At 36.2% G+C, this 22,270-nt stretch overlaps 1 long non-coding RNA gene across 1 annotated transcript; it reads left to right on the forward strand.

Annotated features, from left to right (window-relative positions):
* The first annotated feature begins 11 nt into the window (after positions 1 to 11).
* Positions 12 to 1,436, forward strand: LOC116412304. The gene is made up of 2 exons (XR_004223650.1): positions 12 to 113; positions 1,238 to 1,436. It is a non-coding gene; the product is annotated as an uncharacterized LOC116412304 (long non-coding RNA).
* The last annotated feature ends 20,834 nt before the right edge of the window (positions 1,437 to 22,270 follow it).

Genomic DNA, 22,270 nt, shown 5'->3' on the forward strand with positions numbered 1-22,270 from the left:
GTTTTAAAAATGCTCCTCTGATGGATATTAATATCAGATACTGACAAGACACTTCTAGTGAAAGTCACATCGAATCATTGAATGCTATCAAAGCTCATAAGCTTCTCGAATCGGTAAGTTCTTATTATTATTTTTAATATTTTACAAGTAGAAAGTTGTCTGATAGAGAACTGTGGGTAGAAAAACAAATGAATTTGCACTATAACACAAGGGCAAGGAAAAGTGAATGAGCATAGCAATTTTATTTTTAAATCGAGACCCCCTTAAGGTGGCCATACACGTTAAGATCCGCTCGCTTGGCGAGGTCGCCAAGAAAGCAGATCTTCTACCGATATCTCGTTGCGGTCCCCCGATCCTACTGAATTTTTTAAACTGCCCGATCGATATCTGGCCGATTTTAGGCCAGATAACAGTTGGGCAGGCCCATTGTTGCTGCCCCTACATGGGCCGATAACCTGGCGAATCGGTCTAAGAGACCGATATCAGCAGCTACAATCGGCCTGTGTATGGCCACCTTTTGTTTTTTCCCGCAACCGGTGCTCCCTTTGTTCCCCTTAGACTTTACGCGTGTGCAGCACAGTAAAAGTTTGGGAATACACTGTGCGTGCGTGGAGTCTGACTTGTTAATTTTACCCTTATCTTTTGCTTACATCTAAAAACTGTGTATTTGCTGATGAGATTATTGAATGAGGTACTTTGAGCTTCCGTTTTGTGGTTGGATCACAGATTTTGTTATTTAATGAATTTGTACATTTTTGAGATTTTATTGGATTTTAGGCAATTTTCCAAAATTTTACCAAAACCATTAACTTTAAGAAAGCTTTCCGTGCAGTTTGGCAGTTCAGAGCAAAAAAACGTATTTACTTATTTTAGATTTGTCAGAAAGTGTACTTCTCAAAAATGTATGGTTGCGTGGGGGTAAACGTAGCATTAGTGGACTTTTTGACCTTGAAATCTGAAATATGCAGATTTCTAGATGTTGCTTTGGAAATTCCATAGTGTACTGCTGGGAGTTTTTGTCAGAAATCATAAAACTATAAATATTTGCCATGTTCGAGAGGCAAGGAACTTTCTCAATCAGTTGTACTTTGACATATTAAATAAATTATGCTTCTGATATCCATATATGTAATAACCAAATCTGCAACCACTTTTGAGAGCTGAAATAAACGTACAACCCACATTCCGACATCCTGACATGTACTTAATAAATGGTTCTTTATTTGTTCTTACACAGATCAATACAAAAGACTTCACCAACTGCTTGTATGGGCAGTGCTATAGGATGAAGGCACCAAGATTCCAAGATCTAGAAAGGAACTGTATTAGTGTGAGTGATCACACAGCGACTATACAGGCGATAATGCTGGTGCCAATTTTATGAAGTTACTTGTTATTCCTTCCAGGAAATAAATAAAATTAACTTTTGTTCAGTATGCATTGTGGTGTATTCAAATCATTTTAGGGTATTTGAGAATAGGGCGTGTGAATTCCTCACAACAAAATCATATTGTATATTCTTTTCCAAATATACAGCGATGCATATTTTGACTAAAGGGATCAGGCATATTAATGTTAAAAATGCTGTCATCTTCTTTATAAGAAGCAACGGGTTGGGTTTTTTCCACATATTATTTTTTTAAAAATTGACCTACCTGTTCCCCTTAGGAGGTAGTAACTGGTCAAAAATCCATTAGCACTTCCAGTGAAAAAAACTCATTACAAAAAATTGGTATTGCACATAAAAACACTATTTATAATAACACTAGCATAGGAACGGTCCAAATAAATAAAACATCTCAGATAAGTTGCCCGTGCTTAATGAGATAACCTCCCTCCCTAGACTGACATTGCTGTCCAATTATACAGTACATATGTCTGACTTTGCCTGTCCAACTGATGCATGGGCACCAAGACTAAGGTGGAAAACCCTAATAGGAACAGTATAACAATATCAAATATATAATGCTAATAAGCAGTTCAGTCTAGGAAAGTCATGCATTACATCACGTTACCAACACATGCATTTATTTATCAATTTTTGAGTTTGTGAATTTTAAAGTTTTTTCACGAGTGTTTGCTAACTTATTTTAAAAAATTCAAATGTCGTATGAATAAAAAAAAAATCAAATACCTCGGAATCTGTGAGTTTACAAACTTGAAAAACTCGAAAAGTGGCTTGATTTTTGCCTACGACAACTCCCATTGACTACTACATAAACTCGCAAGCGTTTAGATGCCAGTTTTACATTCAAATTATCTGATTATTTGCACTTAATAAATATTGAACATTCAAGTTGGGAGTTTTACCGCGAAAAAAGTTGAACTTTGATAAATCATCTCTATATCTGTTATCCAGGATGAGGCATCGGGTCACATTTACCAAGGTGCAAATTTTTGCCTCTGGAAGCTTCACCACACTTCATGTAACTACTTCAAGTGGTAATTCGTAACGAATACGCAATTTTTCGTCAGTGATTTTTTCTAGCGTGTACTTTTTCTGGCGAATTTTCTCAAGCGGTGCTATCTCTAGCGTATGTGAGCTAGTGTTAATTGAAATCACTGGCTATATACAGGACAAATGTGTGTATTTATTAATGATGCTGCTGAACTTGGTGAAAGTGGCCAATTAATTTTCTAAATGTCCATGGAACCAAAAGGAAGACTAACTCTCTTATCAGCTGCAGTAAGAACAAAGTCAGACGCAGAAAAAAATATTGTTACAGTTTAACAACATTAACAAGCAATTTCTAACAAACCGCACACAAGGGTTGACATTTCTGAGGGCATTAATACCTGGACAAACAGTATAGATATGTTTAAGACTTTAATGAACCACAAACAATTAACAGGTTACGATAATATTATTTATTTATAATTTAAGCATTTAAAAAAACACACACAATGAATCTTTGTGGGAGGAAGGCAGTCAGCATGTGTGAAATGCAGTCAGTAACAATACAGGAGGGGTTAAATAAGGTGGAGTCAAATATGTTTTACATTTACAGCTTATAGAAAGAATACCACTTTAAATAGGAACAAACGCATGTGAATATGACGTCAGGATTCCATGTCACACTGACACTTTGCGGATCTAGTTTTATCAATTTACAAGTCAGAACCAGGCGAAATAGACTGACAAAAAGGGGAACGAAGAGAAAATTTTACCATTGATAATTTACTGAAATTTTGCTTCTTCACCTGAGCGTAAATTCGCCAGCCGAAACTGCGCTAAAGTTATCTACCGCTTAAAGTTCTCCATTGCCTTTTGGTAAATCGCTGCGAATGAACTGGCAATTGTCTTTTCTGTGAATTTTTGCCAGAAAAGACAATTAGCCCTTTAGTAAATGTGCCCCATTGTCTCTTATTTCTATTACAGTACATCAGATGATGGCAGAAAATTAGAGGGTCACTTAAGACTGCAAGTTCAGTTGTGCAAATGTTCCCTTATTAATTACATGAAAAAATACCCTTCATTAAAGTGACTTCTTTCAAATGGGATATGATGCTCTTGCACTCAGCAGTGCTCAGTCCGTGCCTCCTCCTGTTCAGAATTAAGAGCAGTGCGCCTATTGAAACCCTGAAGCTGACGGCTCCCATAGCTGCCAGTTGACTAATCACACTTATTTCTAAAGAATCACGCAAACACATCCTTTCCACTGTGATTGGCAGAAGTGATGTCGGCAGCATCTGATGTGTTAAAAAGTTGCATGTTTTAACACATCAGCCACAATTGTCAGGCGCACTTACAGTATCCCTTGTGACCACAATTATGGGATGTTTGCTTTTTCGCTGAGGGAAAAGAATGTGACTTGCGTTTAAAATTGCATCTAATTCACTTGTAAACGTTTGGGTTGGATCCAATACCAGTACCTTTCCGTTATGCACTTTTAAAGAGATTTTGCCCTATGTGCTCTCCCTTCTTTCTTTTTATACTATAGATTTTCACAAACCTCACTTTTAAAGCCGAGAAGGTTTAATTAATATATACGGAAAAATTACTTAAAATAACATTTTCATTCCACTTGAACTCTATATATGCTGTGTAGATCATAGAATCTAACCATGTTTTTTTCCACCTTGTGAAAATGTGTTGCTATGCATTAATGAAGTTCAACTGAAGTGTAATTATAAACAGTCAATACTTTGTGAGGAAAAATTCCCCCTCAATATATTGAATTTACAATTTTATCTTTTCATCTTTTGCCCAGTTGTGGCAAATGCTTTCCTTTACTTCACAGAATCCCTCCCTCCCTCTTCTTTCTGTCTGCAGCTTCTTTGCCCCTAAGCTGATTTCTCTCTATAATTCTATCTGTTTCAATGTTGTCTCTTTTCCTGTTTCTGCTGATCCCCCCACAGTGAGAATCAGGTACTTTCCTCATACTGGAAGACACTCTTATGCAAATTCTTTTTTTTTTACATAAGAAAAAAAAACACTTTATTTAACTTTAGTGCAATAACTGCTATGTCTAACCAGGCCAGACTGGTAACAGATTGCTCGACCGCATCCCTCTTTGCTGCTGCCCCAGCACAGGTGGCTGCAGACTGCAGGGAATAGGAGCAGTGTGAATAGGATTGCCTGGGTGTCCGGGTAACAACTGCCTGTCTATATTTCCATGCTACGATAGAGAATGATGTGACCAATAACCTTCATAGTCCCACCCCTTGAATCAACCACCCCACCCCTGGTGTCATCAACTTGGCCCCCTACCTGAATTTTACCAGTGTGCTAACCCTAAGCATAAAGCACTAAAACACTTACTACCCATAACTTGGGTTGCCACCTTTTTCACTCATAATAGCAGCCTTTGGGTTGGGTGTGGGCCCTTATGTCACAGAGATATGGGTGCATGGAGCATGGAAATGGGTAGGCCAGAGATGGGGCTGTGGTTATAATGGGTAATCAGCAGCATAGAGGATCAGTGAAGGCAGAGATTTATTTTTATTTACCAGTGAATTTGACCCTAGCTGGTTATTTGCTGGCTAGGCCTGTCAAATACTGGCTAGATGGCAACCCTACCACCCATAACAGGCAGAAAAGCTCAATGTAACGGGTAGAGAAGCGTACTGAAAGCACAGCTAATGCAAGATCAGCAAATGGAACTAAGAGACAGAAAACTACAATACATTTAGATATGGTTTGTCATAAGGACACTCACTTCTTTGGGGTTTTACCAGCTTTGTCTTTTTAATAACTTTATATAATGAAAAATGGAACTTTATATATATAATTTTTTCTTTTATATAAAGGAAAAAAAGAAAAGCTTTTTTTCAGAAAGCTCACTCAGGCACAATGCACTGAGATAGCGCCTACACAAAAATATTACAACTAAAATAATACATTTGTTGGTTCAAGAATAACATTGGAGATGGCAGTGATTGTTTTGCTATGTAAACAGTGTAATTTAGAAAACTAAATCATAAAAATCATTAGAGTATCTCTTTTAATTCCCTCATTGAAAGTTAATGGGTGTTCATAGCTCCACCCACATTTGGGCATCCAACAAATATTTTTCATTCAGGTTGACCCTATGACTATGTGAATGTAGTCTGGAAGCTATAAGAGTGACAGCAATTTAAATTTCCCCATTAAAAGTCAATGGGTGAAAGTTGAATGGCTGTTGTTTGCCACTCTCACTTTGGGTCGTCTAATAAATGTTGCTGTTTCATTCGGGGTGACCCCATGATTATGTTATTCAAGTTTGGGGGGTGTAGCTTCAAATCTGTAAGTGTGGCAAAAAGACGGGGGTGGGATCACTTAGAAAACCATAAGCAACCTGCTCTGCTATATGATGAAGAAGTGTGGAGAGTTTGAGTGTTGTACCCCAAAAACTACATGGGTAGTGTTTCAAAAATGGGGGAGCTAAGAATAATAAGAAGTTGATTTTTCAACCCAACGTAATAAAATCCAAGCCTCACAGAACAATAGTGTTTGGCTGCCAGAGTCAGTGACCCCCAATTAAAACCAGGGAAGAAGCAGAGGAAGGCAGCAACTAGGAGTAACTAGGAAAAATAAAATATGTATACATTTTCCCATTAACACCATAGCTGGTTGGCAATCAGTGTACCAATGTACTGCAGAGAGCTCTGACAAAGAATTGGGAACAGAATACTCAATATACAGTAAAAGCTCACTGAACGGAATAACTATTCAAATTGATGTCTTAATTAATTAAAAACGTGGTGCAAATAAAAAGGTGATATGAAGAAACATCAAAAGTGCAAGAAAAGTATATGTTCAGGATGAATACCTAATCATCAAATAATTGATATCATATATATATATATATATACATACACACACACACAGGTATAGGACCCGTTATCCTGAATGCTCAGGACCAAGGGTTTTCCAGATAAGGGGTCTTTCCGTAATTTAGATCTTCATACCTTAAGTCTACTAAAAAATCAATAAAACATTAATTAATCCTAATAGGATTGTTTTGCATCCAATAAGGGGTAATTATATCTTGGTTGGGATCAAGTACAAGGTACTGTTTTATTATTACAGAGAAAAAGAAAATCAATTTTAAAAATCGGTTTAAAATGGAGTCTATGGGAGACAGGCTTTCCGTAATTCGGACCTTTCTGGATAATGAGTTTTCGGATAAGGGATCCCATACCTGTATATGTTCCCTTTTATAACTTTTTCTTTGAGCCACCATTTAAAAAATGAAAAATTTGAACAGACTAAATAGTTAAAATTTTGCCTAGGAGAAGCTCCCATTGATTTGTACAAGGCCTTGAAAGCTTTTAGATACAGAAGTTTTACATTCAAGTTTTTTTGCACATAATAAATATCAAAAATGTATTTTTTAAACTATTATTTAAATTCATGATTTTTAGAGCAAAAAAACTTGAATCGCTGTTAAAAAAAAGACAAAAAAGAACGCTGATAAATAACCCCCATTATTGTCACATACATCTAAAATAACCTAGAGATACTGACACCAGAAATTAAATGTTTTTTTTACATCTATCATAACATTGTCTTTGCAAGAACTTTATAATTTTGCCATAGAAGTATTTGCCTGATGCTTTTACATTACCGGTCTGATCCCCTGTGTTCCTCAAAGAGGGGCGGCCATATTTGTCTGTTAGCATTGGAAGCTATAACTGACAGGCTGAGAAGGGACAGTAAGGTTGGCAAAACAGTCAGGTTTATGAACTTCAAGTAACGATTACTTACAAAAGCAAACACGTCAGCAAAAAACCGTCAACACGACCTATAAGTAGCTTTTTATGTATATAAAAGTCGTTTTTTCGTGTCAGTATCACTTAAGGAATAAATAACGTGCATTAATAGCATAACACAAATACATATAAGAGATTAATTTTGAGATTATCTGAGGGAAAGACTCGTCTCCCTCTATTTAAATTACTAAATTCCATTTCTCTTTATTTGTAATGAAGTTCATTCAGTTGCTGCACTTTAACCTTCAAATTGAGCCTGCCATGAAAATTTGAAAAAAAGCTAAAAGCTGTGAAATTTAGGAATACTATCTCCCATAAAAATGAACAGTGCTTTGTGCCATGATGATCCAATTTATAGAAAGGCCTATCATCTGGAAAACCATCTCTCATCCTATTGTATTAAAACCAGCTAAAGGGTAAGTAATGTCAAAAAGAGAAAATATTTTTTTTTACATTTGTGTCTGTTGATTCAGAATCTAGAAATAAACTTTAGAAACTACAAACAAAATTCTTCGCAATAAAAGCTGTATTTTATATTGGAAAGGTTTTTAGTCTGTAGCCCTGTAGAGAGCTAGGAATGGCATTCCTAAAATTCTGTTTCAGTATTCTCAAAATTCTGTTCTTGCGTATGTACGAAACTTCTGCAGAGTGTATCTGTTATCTGCTGTGCAGCCTGTGTTTTTCTCCTTTTTCAGCTTTACTGGCTAACCCCCATGGCTACACAGCGGCTTTTGTATATAAACTATAGTAGTGCTTCTGTAACAAACACTCAAATGTTACCAGTGCAGGGCAACAGTACATTATACTTTAGTTACTTTAAAACACTTTCATTTTGGTGTTACTGTTCCTTTAAGTGTGACATCACAATGCATGTTTTGTTAACTGAGAGATGCCAGTGTGTGACATCACAATGCATGTTTGGTTCAGTCAAAAGGACATTCAGATTGTTTTCATTTTCCATTTAGACTTCCTTGGAGACAGACAGTAAAACCTTTTGTGGGTTTTACTGTTTATCTTCAGCGGTAGTGTTTTAGGAATTCATTTTTTATTCAACATGGCCAGAGGAAATAAATCCTTTTGGTATTTTCTACTACTTATCTTATTACTAAACCTTTGTAAAGAAGCAGGTATGTTTTTTTCTTTTATTCCATAAAATATTTGAATTTAATCTATTTTTCTCAGTATTATTATGCGAAATGGGTGCAAAATTTAATCACAGAAAATTCACAGCCTCATCAAAAAAAGTAGTGGCAAAAATGCTGCTGTTGCTTCAAAAAAAGTTTTGCAGATGCAAACAGGTCAGATTTCCTTATCACTAGTACTCTTATTACAGAGAAAAAGGAAATCTTTTTAAAAATCTGAATTATTTGATTAATATGAAGTCTATGGAAGATGGGCTCCCCGTAATTCGGAACTTTCTAGATAATAGGTTTCCAGATAACTTGTCCTGTACCTGTAAAATGCTACCATAGATATTTTATTTAAATGTATATTTTATGTATTTTATACAAATGTATCTTACTCTGTATTATTGTATATAATTGTTTTCTGTTTTGCTGAACTATTACATTTGATATGGTCAATTCTTTGCATGAGTACATAAAAGCAAAGCTTAAAAGTAGTTTTGGTCCCATTTACTTGCATGGCACCAAGATGCTTATCCAGTGCAGGAAGTGCCACACTTAGGGGCAGATTTACTAATGCACGAACGGACCGAAAGTGTCCGAGTGAGTTTTTTCGTAATGATCGGTATTTTTGCGACTTTTTCGTATTCCACGCAAATGTTTCAGCGCCGTTACGATTTTATCGTATATTTTCTGCGACTTTTTCGTCGCCGTTGCAAAAAAATCGGATTGGTTTTACCACCATTTACAATTGCTCAACACGAAAAAATGGCGACGAAAAAGTCGCAAAATTTTTGTTTCCAATCCGATTTTTTCCCATTCGGGATTCGGATTCGTGGATTAGTAAATGTGCCCCTTAGGCTAATGTCCCACAGGGAGATTTAGTCACTGCGATTTTTAAAGGGGGAGTGCTAGCAACAATTCACTTGTTTTGTCTCTACAAAGAGAAGAATATAAATCGTCAGTACTTAAACGGACAATACTACTTCAAATTGCTTATCGCTCTGAATCACTAGGAGACCCGTTTTTTTGAGCGATTTTACAAAGAATTGTCATTCAAAGCTATTGGAATCACTGAATGTAAAACCCACTGAGCAGAAAGTCACTGTGATTTCCCCATTGCACTGAATGTCATTTTTAATTGTAGTCAGGGAAAATGACACCTGGATTTGTGGAAAATAGAATCGCTTCGTTGTGGAAATCTCTAGTAATCTCTTTTTAGCAAAAGACGAGCGGCTTCTCTCTGGATCTCATTTTTTTTTTAAAAATCGCAGCAACTAAATCTCTCTCTCTTAGCCTTATGCAAAGCTGGGGATCAAATTGTATAGTATAATACTGGGGATATGCCACACTGTGTCTGCAGGGGATAGCTGGATACAAACTGTTAATGTAAAAATACATCTTTTTCATTTTATATTGCTATTACTCTTTTAAAGTGTTATGTTAATCATAAATCTGATAAATAATAAAACTGTCTCAAAACTTTATAACATGCATTTTTTTACATACACTTCCCATTAGTTGTGTAATCATTCATTTATATCTTGTTTAAGACCCAAAATGTTACTTTTATGGTATTCATTGATTTTTATTTTGTAATTCAGCTACAAACACAGATGCTGAAACTGAAGAAAACACAGACATAGAGAGTAAGTGTTATAAAGTCTTGTTTTTTTATTTTATTTGAGATTATTTTTATCAGTTACACACTTAGCAAGATGTGATGGGGGATTTGTAGAAACATGGGCAACATTTGGTTGTTCTAGTAACCCACATTTATCAGTTACATTTAGCAGTTAAATCATTGCAACTGCATTAATCCAGTGATTTAACTAGTGCCTAAGTTTACTGACAAAATGATACCCTATCTATCTAGCTATCTTTATATATAAATATATATATATATATGCAGTGCTATACTTATATATGCATATACACACACGCACACACACACACACACACAGATTTGGCAGTTAACTATAACGATACTGCATAGGAGGAAACCAAAAATGCTTTAGATATGCTTGTGGAATAATGTTAGATTTGTTCTTTAAATCAGGTATAATGGAGAATTATTTGAAGGACTATCAAAATGTTACAGAGAAAAGCACAGTCGTGAAAAGTAAGATTTAAGTGATTTAAAGTTTTTCTTTTGATTGGAGATTACATCAGTAATACACCCATCGACACATAAAGTGGTGATGTTATAATATGAGCAGGTTCCTCTCGTCTAATAACCAAGTACTATACCTCCCATTGTAGTCTGTAAAACTAGAAAAGCGGTATGAATGCATAAGTACGTGACGCAGCGTACGTACGCATTCACGGAGTACTTCTGCATCCCCGGCTTGATCGCGGTCCACCAGAAATCCACAGGGGATCGACTGGTGAACCACAATCGACGTATTGGCCACACCTGCTCTACATAATATTTACATCATTAATTGATTATTCTTTATTCCTGGGTTATAAAAAGTATAAAGTCTATTAGGTTTAATCTACAAATGCCCCCCAGTGCACACAAACCTACCAACATATATAGAAATATATATATAATGCTGGGTGTTAGTTACATAAGAAAAACAACAAATCTATACATATATATGTATTTGTTTTTTTTTTTTATGTAACAAACAACCAGCATTCCTTAATGAAGTTTAAGTGGTAGAATGGCAATCATTAGCCTTGTCTAATAGCCCACAGCAAGAGATGATTCATTGCTATAGGTTGCTGGACCAGGGTAAACTTTGTACCGTGTCACTACATATATTACATGTTCTCAAGTTAAAAATACGTTTTATTGTTTTTAATTCAGCCACAGGGGATGACAGTGATGACAGCGATGCATATGTAGATGAAGATGAAAAAAGAAAAATTGAGAAAGGTAAGATTTGTTATGTTTTTATTTTTTTAAATTTGAATCGATAAGATCTTTTCCAGCATTACACACAACAACATTATGCCTAACAATACATGATCAGGGTTGTGTATAACATGAGCAATGCGTGCCCTAGTAACCCACAGCAATAAACTGGATGATTATATATTTGTGAATGAAAGTGCATCAGGTACCTACTCATTGGTTGCTGTCGGTTATTACAGTGGAGCAAATTGTTATCTGATTTCTATTTATATGACTTTCTAATGCATAAACTTCTGATCTTCATGTTTATGTAAGTTACATTGGCTTAAGGCTAAAAAACAAAGACAAAAAAACAGAAACACGTCTTAAAATTGCAGTTCCAAGCGCCCCCCTGATTGCACTGAATGTTATTGGAAGCCTTCCTGATTATTAATTTCAACTGGTAACATATTTTTTTATTTATTTAATTCAGATACAACTGAAGATCCTGAAGTGGAAGACACCACTGAGGCAAGCGAATTTGAAGAAAGTAAGAATAATAATTTGAAGGATTTTATTAGCATCTCAACTTGATAGATGTAATGCAGTAAGATTGGCAAATGTTGCCTTGGTCTATAGCAGCACGCAGTAACCAGATAACTGTATCCCTAAATGTAATGGCACTAGTCCAGCAGACTATTGTATCATTGCTATGGGTTACTGGGCATAGACTGTGCACCATGTAATAGATTCAATTTCTGTATTTCTTGATAATAGAGAATAGACAAAAAGTATGTTTCGCACGAGCCCTATTTAATAAACTCATATTGAACAAGGGGGTATCCTGCCCTTTAAGAAAACTGTTTATTCATTTTAACCGTAAACAGCAAACTCAATTTTTTTATACATAGCAGAGCTCTTATTTTATGTTTTTCAGGGGACCAGAAAAAAATGGTGCAAAAAATCTGGGAAAATGTAAAATCCGGGAAGTTTGTGTGTTATATATTAGTGGGACCACAAAACAATGGTGTAAAATGCAGAAAAACCTAAAATCATGGGATGTAAAATTGAGGTTTCACTGTACACTGAAACTGATAATTGGGCAGTTAAATATGTACATATGTGCCTGTATCAGAGCCAACCTGATGCCTTTGCTCTGTGCAGCATATCTTTTCTATATGGGGGTCCCATAACAAAAACAATGTAGCACTGCAAAAACCAATGCTGCTTGAGATAATTAAATTAAATAGTGTTTATTTCCTCCCAATTTAGCAACAGATGAAAAAGATGTAGAAAAAACTGCTAATGGAGCTGAGAGAGGTAAGAGGTTTGCCATTCTAGTTTCTTATATGCCTTGCCATTGTAATGATAAGTAAGCTATCCTTCATTTTAGCTGATTTTATTTCTGTTAACAACAAACCAAGCAATTCGATATTTTGCAGTGTGCAGTACCAAGAAAATTCCTGACATAGTTGTATTACTTTTCTAAAGATGGGTGGAAGCTCTATAAATTGTGCTTTCACATCCACAGGTGTCCAAAACCTGTACTAGCATTGTTTGTAAATGTCCTTGTAGTGCAACAATAGAAACAACACAGGTGCTATTAACTGTTGGGCCTCAGAACAAGTAATTTAACATGTTTGTTCCCTAGTTATAAATGTGTCTCTGATATATTATTTTAATAAAACAGTCTTTTTCTTTAACCAGAAATCTCTAATCTGAAGAGCTTCACCATGGCAACTAAAAAAGGTAATCAAACCTTTCATGTGCCCTGTTTAATTCAATATATACCTAAAACTATGCTTGTGTTGCTTATTAGAACAGACGGTTAAGCATGTTTCACCACACTCCCTAGTTTTGCAGCTTATGCTAAACATAAGTGTTTGTGGGTCTGACTGTATGTGTGAAAAGTGCCATACAAAGATTAGACTGAAGACCTTCTAGAGATGATATGCAAAAATGGTGTTTCAGTAGATTAGAGACATATTTGGGCATAAAGGGGTGGGGAACAGAGTAAATGGGTTTAAACTTTCTTTCTCTGTTCCATAGAGTGGCATATAAATTCTGATTATAATGTGTGCAGTTATTGATGTCCTTAAAAAGTCAGCGGATTAACTGCAAGTACAAAAGTGCTCAAATTTCTGATTATATTAAAAGATATAAAGGGGTAATTTATGACAAGTGCAGTTGAGTTCAGACAAATTTTCCCGAAGTCAGCTGCGCATAAAACCCCATTAAAAGTACTTGCATCAAAATGCGTTGTTTGCACTTTAGTTGCACTTGGCGGTGCTTAGCCCTTCCTGCCTTCCGTTCTGAATTGACAACAGTTGCCCAACTTTTGACACAGAGAAACTCTGGAGCTACAGGCGCCTCCAGACCAAGCAGTAGCCCAGGGTTCCCAAAGTGCCTGCATTAATTGGCACAGCTGCAGCAAAAAAATTGAGTGCACACATTACTCTCAACAGGACTCTCAACAGCGCTATTGTGTCTGATTCATGGCAAAGTGCAACAGCAATTGTGTTAATTTTGGCACAACGTCCACAACTGCATCAGATACCATGCCTGCTTACTAACTGAAACAATGTGTAAAATGTGGGAAAACCAATACATTATGTGAAAAAAATTACACCTTGCTTACTGTGCTTACGGCCATACATGAGCTATATACCCTTTTATTGTATTCATTTAAGAAACATAATTATTAGGTATTGAATGATGGATAGCTAAACCGTAACCATGCAACATTTTATTTATATTCTTAAAGAATTTCTGTGCATGAAAATATCCAGACCCAAAATCATATATTATCTACATTATTTACTTTTGTATGTTTATTTATTTGATATAGTATAGTCAAGTTGACACTAACATATACAAATGCTTTGTACTGAGGATTTGTCTAATAATATTTTTTCTATGCAGAGTCAATCCGAGACATCTTAGAAGGCATGGAGAACAGCAATCAAACATTTAGAATTATCACTGCTTCACTCCTGGGAGGTGAAGTTGCTGTGATTTTTATAATAGTTCTGTGGATGGCATGGTTCATTTCAAAAATAGACAGGTATTGTTTTAAGTGTTTTCATCATTTGAGTTTGTGTTGAGAAGCTTGCTCTGGTACTAATATCTTTCTTTTATTTCTTGTGAATTCTAGAGAAAAGGACCAACTGTCTAAGGCAGAACAAGGTAAATATGTTTAGCAAATATACAAAAATGGAATGCGTAAGAGTACTTTTATAATACAGTATAGAATACCCTACCTTCAAATAATATTTAAACATTTCCAGCAACATGTATTCATGTAACTTATTTATGCCCGAGGTACTTACTTAGTATTACAGAATTTGTTTGAGCTTTATAAAGGTATAAAAACCACTGTGTCTGTTTTTACAGGAAATTTATAATGACTCAGACTGCTGAAGTGTATCCTGTAGACGAAGAAATATGTCTGATTAACGGAGGATGAAACCCAGTCAAGCTTGATTGTATTTCATATGGTTACTACTGTTTAGTATCCTCCTCTTTTTATTTATTTAAAGAGTACCTCTCTCTCCACCAAGAGCTTTACAGTAATCCAGCACTAGGTGCAGAGCACATCAGTGGAGGGCACAGGGCAGCCTTATCCTTAAGTTTAATTATCCCTTGTGGCCTATACCCACCAGCGCTTCCTGATTTTTGGGGGACTGAATGACTATGTGCTTCCCCTCCATATCTTATGAATGTAGTGCTGCTGAATGCATTTATGGGGTTGCACCCAGATCTCTACACTTCATCTTGAAGCCCAGAGACCTGCAACAAATTTCAAACTCCAAGGCAAGGCATAAAGTGCAGAAAACTTGGGCAAAAGTGATCATTTTTGTTTTTATTATTTTTGGCATTGATAAAGCCTATCAATTTATCTAAAAAAAATTGTGTCAGTGCTCTGTCTGTTAATTTATAGCCATGAATACTAATGTGGCAAGCACTAATAAGTAACCTTTTTCTATTCGGTTCCATAAGGACCAGCACTGTGACTTCTTGAAGAGTTTAACAATTTCGATTATGATACCTTTTATCAGATTATGGAACGTCACATCAGTAAACAAATCCTCAGAAGTGCATTTCCTGCTTAAAAACCCTCCATTACCCCCCTCAGTCTAATGTTACACCCATCGTAAATACAGTTATAATTTGGAGGACACTGAGTTCTTGGCACACCTGCCTGCCTGATACAATGTAAATACTTTCTCTCTTCCAGATGGATGTAACACTCTTATCTTATTTCAACTGTTGCCAATAAGGGCTGTGACATACGGGGACAACTTGTCAGGGACAACTACTTTCCCCGAAATGCCATCCCACCGGCTAGAATGTAAATCACCGGTGTGATGGCATACGTGGCATTTGGTAGTGTACTGCTGGGAGTTTTTGTCAGAAATCATAAAACTATAAATATTTGCCATGTTCGAGAGGCAAGGAACTTTCTCAATCAGTTGTATTTTCACATATTAAATAAATTATGCTTCTGATATACATCATCATGTCTTTATTGGCACACACGGGCAGATCAAGCCAATCATCCCGTTAACCAAATCTGCAACCACTTTTGAGAGCTGAAATAAATGTACAACCCTCATTCCGACATCCTGACATGTTCCTGCATAAATGGTTCTTTATTTGTTCTTACACAGATCACTACAAAAGACTTCACCAACTGCTTGTATGGGCAGTGCTGTAGGATGAAGGCACCAAGATTCCAAGATCTAGAAAGGAACTGTATTAGTGTGAGTGATCACACAGCGACTATACAGGCAATAATGCTGGTGCCAATTTTATGAAGTTGTTATTTATTTCAGGAAATAAATAAAATAAACTTTTGTTCATTATGCATTGTGGTGTATTCGAATCATTTTAGGGTATTTGAGAATAGGGTGTGTGAATTCCTTTTAAAGGACAATGAAAGGTTAATATAAATTAAGAGTAAGCCTAAAGGCATTCTTTTTAAGTACTTACTGCATATCTAAATTCCCAGATCCCTGCTTGCTTCTCTGAGACATGGTGCTGGCAGCCTACAGCAGTGTGAAGACTACAGTGACATCACTGAAATCTCTCTATTCTCTGAGCATGTGTGTAACTTGATCCCGTCTCCTGTTCTGAGCTACACATGCCCACCAGCCAATCAGAAGCGGGTCTGGCAGAGGGGAGGGGGGGAGGGAATGAAACACACGTGCAGTATGAAGCAAGGAGGGAAAGGAAGGGAGAATACCTTTTTAGAGATGGCTGCCTGTTCTAGAAAATGTGAAGTAAGTGTGACTGAGTAAATATTTGATTAGGTGAGCCAAAAGTGTGGCGTTTTTACTAAACAATAGGAGGACTATTGGGCAGTATGCTTTTTAAATTTTGACTTGCATTCTCCTTTAAGCCCCAGTAGAACATAATCATACTGTACATTTTTTTCCCAAACTTTTCAGAAATGCATTTTATTTTACTGTGTGCTTTATCCAACTGTACTTCCTTCAAATATGCATTTGCATTGCATTAATTAATAGTGCAGATATGGGATCCGTTATTAGGAAACCTGTTATCCAGAAAGCTCCTACTTATAGGAAGGCCATTTCCCATAGTGTCCATTTTAATCAAATAACTGACATGTTTAAAAATGATTCCCTTTTTCTCTATAATAATAAATATAATTTAAAAGTTAAAGGGGTAGTACAGCTTGTCAGACATGAAAGACATCTTTTACACATAGAAACTTGCCATCTAGATTCAAAATGATCCTAATTACTTGGGTGAAAAAAAGTCCTGTACATACATCAATGGCATGCATGTTACCATGCTTGAAGCAGGGACCTAAGTCTTCCCAAACTTGCATTTGTTAATCTACTCAGCCATTAAATGGTATCGCCTACTCTATATTTTCTGATGTGTGTGTGAAAACAATTGTTGTACAGATAATGATCAGCCTCCCAAAGCTGAGATCAGGCAGCAGAGACTAATGCAATTCATACCTGCCTGTGAGCTGATGGCCAGCCTTAGGCATGTGTCTAAAATGGGCAGATTTATTAACATTGGCATTTTTCAAATCAAACTTGTTGGCACAAAAAAAAGTGTATAAAAATAATTACTCTTTAAACCACAAATTTTCAGAATTAAACAAGTGTAAAAACGACTAAAAATCTAATACGTCTGCAGTGTTTGCATAAGTTACGTACATTTCATACGGAATTTGTGTAACTTTCCCAACGCAAGGGCCCCCTTTCATAGATTACACCAGGCCCCACACTACAGTACCCCCTCTCTCCCTCCCTGATGGCAGCCCTGAAAATGCTATACATGTGAAGAAACAGGGCGCGCGTGGAGGTGTTGGTGCATCACTGATATATAATTAAATATATTACTCCCTGAATAAAGGGGAGATGTTTTTGCTGTCGACCTTAACAATAACTTTAAACTCTTTAAGCCATGAAACCTTATCTAATCTTTACCCACCTGTCAGAAGGAAGCCAATGTATTTGCATATTTAGTACTTAATCTGTTGTTTAGGGAGAAGAGATGACAAGAATACCAGAACTGGAGAATGCATAATCCATAGCACTTCTGAATTATTTTCTGCTGGGTGTTAGAGAAGTGCCCTGTTAACTTAAAACACCCAATAGAGTAGACATATCTCTGACAACTGTGCAAGTTCAACATCTATAGGAGAATATAATGGACAGAGCAGAACATCCACACGGACTGCCCAAGGCTTAAGCTGCCCATACACGGGCAGATACGATCGCTTGGCGATGTCGCCAAGAGAGCGGATCTTAACCCGATATCCCAACTACGGGGGGCGATATCGGGTAACATGTAGGCGAATTCGATCGTTTGGCCTGGGGCCAAACGATCGAATTCTAACGGCGGATATGGGGCAGTCGGTTCGGGGGCCGCATCAACGAACCGATGCGGTCCCCGATCCGACTGGATTTTCTAACCTGGCCGATTGATATCTGCCCAATTTCAAGCCACATGTTGGTCGGCCAGGCCCCTCGTTTCTGCCCCTACACGGGCCGATGAGCTGCCGAATCGGTCCAAGGGACCGATATCGGCAGCTACAATCGGCCCATGTATGGGGACCTTAAATGCGCAAAGGCTAATTACAACAGGCCTATAACTACTGCTGTGCCTTGGCTGCATAAAGTCCATTACACAGTGCCGCATCCAACTGTTACCTTTAAACACAAAGTTCCACTAACCATCACAGGTATGAGATTCATTATCCCTGAAAGCCATTATTCAGAAAGTTCCTAATTAGGGGAAGGCCATCCCCCAAAGACTCCATTATAAGTAAACAACTGTAATAATTAAAACATATTTCCTTTTCTTTGTAATAATGAATCAGTACCTTCTACCTAATCCCAGATAAACTAAAATTGGGGGAAAACAATCCTATTGGGTTTATTTAATGTTTTGAGTTGACAAGGTATGGAAACCCAAAAACAGAAAGATCCCTTATCTGGAAAACCCTAGAGCATTCTGGATAACAGGTCCCAACCGGCACATCTAAGGAGCAAATGAAACTGAACCCATTCTGTGTTTCTTTAAAAGAAAATTATCTACAAGAAACAGATTTCTTTTAACATTTTAACTTTAGGAGGAAAAATGGGAAGCTTTTCTAATTTTGGAAATCTAGAGATGTCAATATGAAAAGCAATACACACAGGAACAACATTTTCTTTTCATGTCTTAATTCGACAGTTATTACAGTGCAAATTTTGAAAAAAGTGTAAACAATTGTGCAAAGGAAAAAATCTCATTGTCCATATTTTCTCAGTCAACAACTTTATAATAAAGTATAAAATGCAGGAATATTCTGTTGACGTGAGATAAGCAGACTGCCTTCCAGTAGCTTTCAATATGATAATGTACCACCTATTTTGCATTGCACGGATTTCGTGATATTGGGGCTCAGCTTAAAGTCTAGCTTTTAAAAGAATTTCCTTACTGTTTAAGGATCCTCAGTGAGATTTTTCCTGTCACTTCTTTTGTTGCATATGTTCTGATTTATACCATATCCTTATGGTAGATATAGATTAAAAATCTGTTATTGAATCTATGATCTGACTGAAGAAAACCATGTTTCACAGAAAAAGTTGTAAGAAATAAAGACTATAGGGCAGAGTAGCTAAACTATGGAAGCCAGAGCTCTTTAGGGAAGGGCCCTCCTCACATTTTTTGAGTTATTGGTTGCTTTGTATGTTACTCTGTATGGACAATGTATAAAACCATTTATTGTACGGCACTCTGGAATATGTTGGCGCTTTATAAATACATGTTTGGATACTGATACTACTACTACTACTACTAATATCCCCCAGAGACATTCTAAGTTATTAAAAGTTCCATAAAAAAAGTAAAAAACAAAACAAAACACTGTTTAATGATTTAACACATTATGAAACCATGTGCTGCATTGGCCAATCTGTTAGTTCATCAGGATTTGTTTGACTGTTTTTGAGTTCAAGGCAGCCCATAGGCATGGATTACGCTATATGAATGCTTCAGGATTGTAAAATCAAAAAAGGAATGTCTAAAACCCCATACATTAACAGACTCTCTATTTGGAACGACCAACACTGTGTCTGTTGAGAAGAAAGCAAATGTGGTCTTTGCCTAGGTAGTCTGATTTCAACAATTTTACCCAACCATCTATGAGTGACGGGAATGCGGGAATCAACTTTAAAAGCCCCTAACTTGAGCCGAGCAGATTTCAGTAAGCCTATGCATAGTTAAAACTTTATTTTTGCAACACCTCTTCTAAATGCTGTCAAAAAGTTAAAAGACAAAAGTCCTTGAAGTTCAACCCCTCAAAATGAACCCCAGTGCATATATAGTACATACATACCTATACAGACCTATCTATACACTCAAATATATATATACTATATATACCGATACCTATACTAACTGCAGACCTTAAGATCACTGTTACTTTGTAACCTCTTAAAGGCATTAAGAGAAACACATTCTGCAATTTCATACTACCTTTCTAATTATGCAAGTATCATCAGAACAATGTTATTCACAGAAATAATCAAACAGAACAATATCCACCACCTTTGTTTTTCACTAGACTGGACATTATAAAGCAGATGAAAGAAGTGTGCCAGTGTGTAAAGAAGCGCATCTGACCCCCCTAAAAACATGCTTCTTTGGAGTCTTAATGGACATTATTAATAATGATCTGTAACAGAGCTCATATATAGTACTTCAAATGCCTGGTTAAGAGTGAGAATTGTAGAACTATGAGAGCAATAGTAATAAGCAAGGTAAAACAGGGCGGGATACCTTGCAATAGCCCAGCAGTGGGAGCCATGACATTGAGATAGAGACAAGAGTGTCCTGAACTTCTGCTGCCTGAATATTGATGTAAATTAGGTACTTGGGGTCCATTTGGTCCAGGCAAGGAATAAAAGCCAATTGTAAGTAGCCATAGACTGTGTTTTACATGTGTGCTGTGTCTATGAACGTACTAGACTCATATAGGTAGGTAAAGGAAAGTGCCAATAGCTAAGATATTTCCCCTTTATTATTCCCTTATTAAAGACCTACTTACGGTTACAAGGACTACAACTGCATATTAAAAAGATATATACGTAGATAGCTAACAATACTACAGCTAAATCTCAGTGTTTCTTTCTAATAAATTACAAGAGGCTAAAACAGAGAAAAGCAAGGGCAACATATGTTTAACTTCAAATATTTAACCTCAACCTATAGAAGTTAAAACTAGTTAATTTGCAACACAGAACTAAAAAGGGTTCATTAAAGGCTGGCTTAGTAGTGCAATCAGTCAGACCAATGGATTCATTAGGTGAAATGTATGTTTCTATTGTCTCTGTTACACATTATCACTGTCATTTACCCTCATATCCTTTCTGGGGAGTGTGTGCAACCAGGTAGTAAAATAATTATGATGTCTGACATTTTGATAACATCTCACATTACACAAGTTCTCTATTCTCCATTAGAATGTTCTGGGATTTCTCTAGATTTGAGCTTACAAATAAATTTCTATAAAAATTTCTAAATTCTCTAAATTCATTCTGACTACATGAACAAAAACAGTTGTAGCTGCATGGGAGTTATAAAAATAATTTTTCCCATATTTGGTATATTCTTTTATGCGCAAGAGATTTAATACTTCATTTATACTTAAATGTATGCATGTAAATAGGAGCCGTAGTATTGCTTGGCTAAGGTATATTCCATAGACCACAATATCAACAGCACCTCAAGTTGTCATTAAAATAAAGGTACTTTTCTATTGATTGAAGCTTATTTTGCTGTTTTTATTGTTCTGGAGTGTGGAGAATGTGTTTCCTATTTCAACCCAAACAACAGTCCTAATTCTATATATAAATATAGTATGTTCTTTCAAATTATCAAATGTTTTGCATAGGTTGTTTTTTCCACTTTTTCTTCACATTTTTAGTCAAAAATCCATTGATGTTTACAGTGAAAAACAGTAACTGATTCCAAAACATTGGTACTTCACATTAAAAAAAAACACATACATACGGTACATCTCAGTATCCCTTTTGGTGAGATATGTTGACTGTGCTGGTTTCCTTATACAGAGCTGGATCTTTGACTTTCCCTGCCTAACTAATGCATGGACATCATGACTGAAGTGTAAAAACCTAACAGGTTGTGTAAAAAAATGTAAAACACATAATAACCAGTTCAGTTTAAGAAAACCATGCTTTACATCAGAATACTAACATATAGGGATCTCCATTACACATTATCACTGTCATTTACCATCATTTCCTTTCTGGAGAGTGTGTGCAACCAGGTAGTAAAATAATTATGTCTCACATTTTCATAACATCTCACATTCCACAAGTTCTTTATTCTCCATTAGAATGTTCTAGGATTTCTCTAGGTTTGACGTTACAAAATACACTTATATCAAAATTTCTAAAAACATTCTGACTACATGAACAAAAAAAGTTTTAGCTGCACTGGAGTTATAAAAATAATCCATTTCTGTCAAGGTCCTATAAACAAACAAGTATGAAAATTTTGTTTAAGTTAATTAAATTTGCCTTTTAACAAAAAAAGGCAGATTATCTTAAAAAACATG

This window comes from Xenopus tropicalis, chromosome 7 (genome assembly GCF_000004195.4).
Source record: "Xenopus tropicalis strain Nigerian chromosome 7, UCB_Xtro_10.0, whole genome shotgun sequence".
NCBI classification, from domain to species: domain Eukaryota; kingdom Metazoa; phylum Chordata; class Amphibia; order Anura; family Pipidae; genus Xenopus; species Xenopus tropicalis.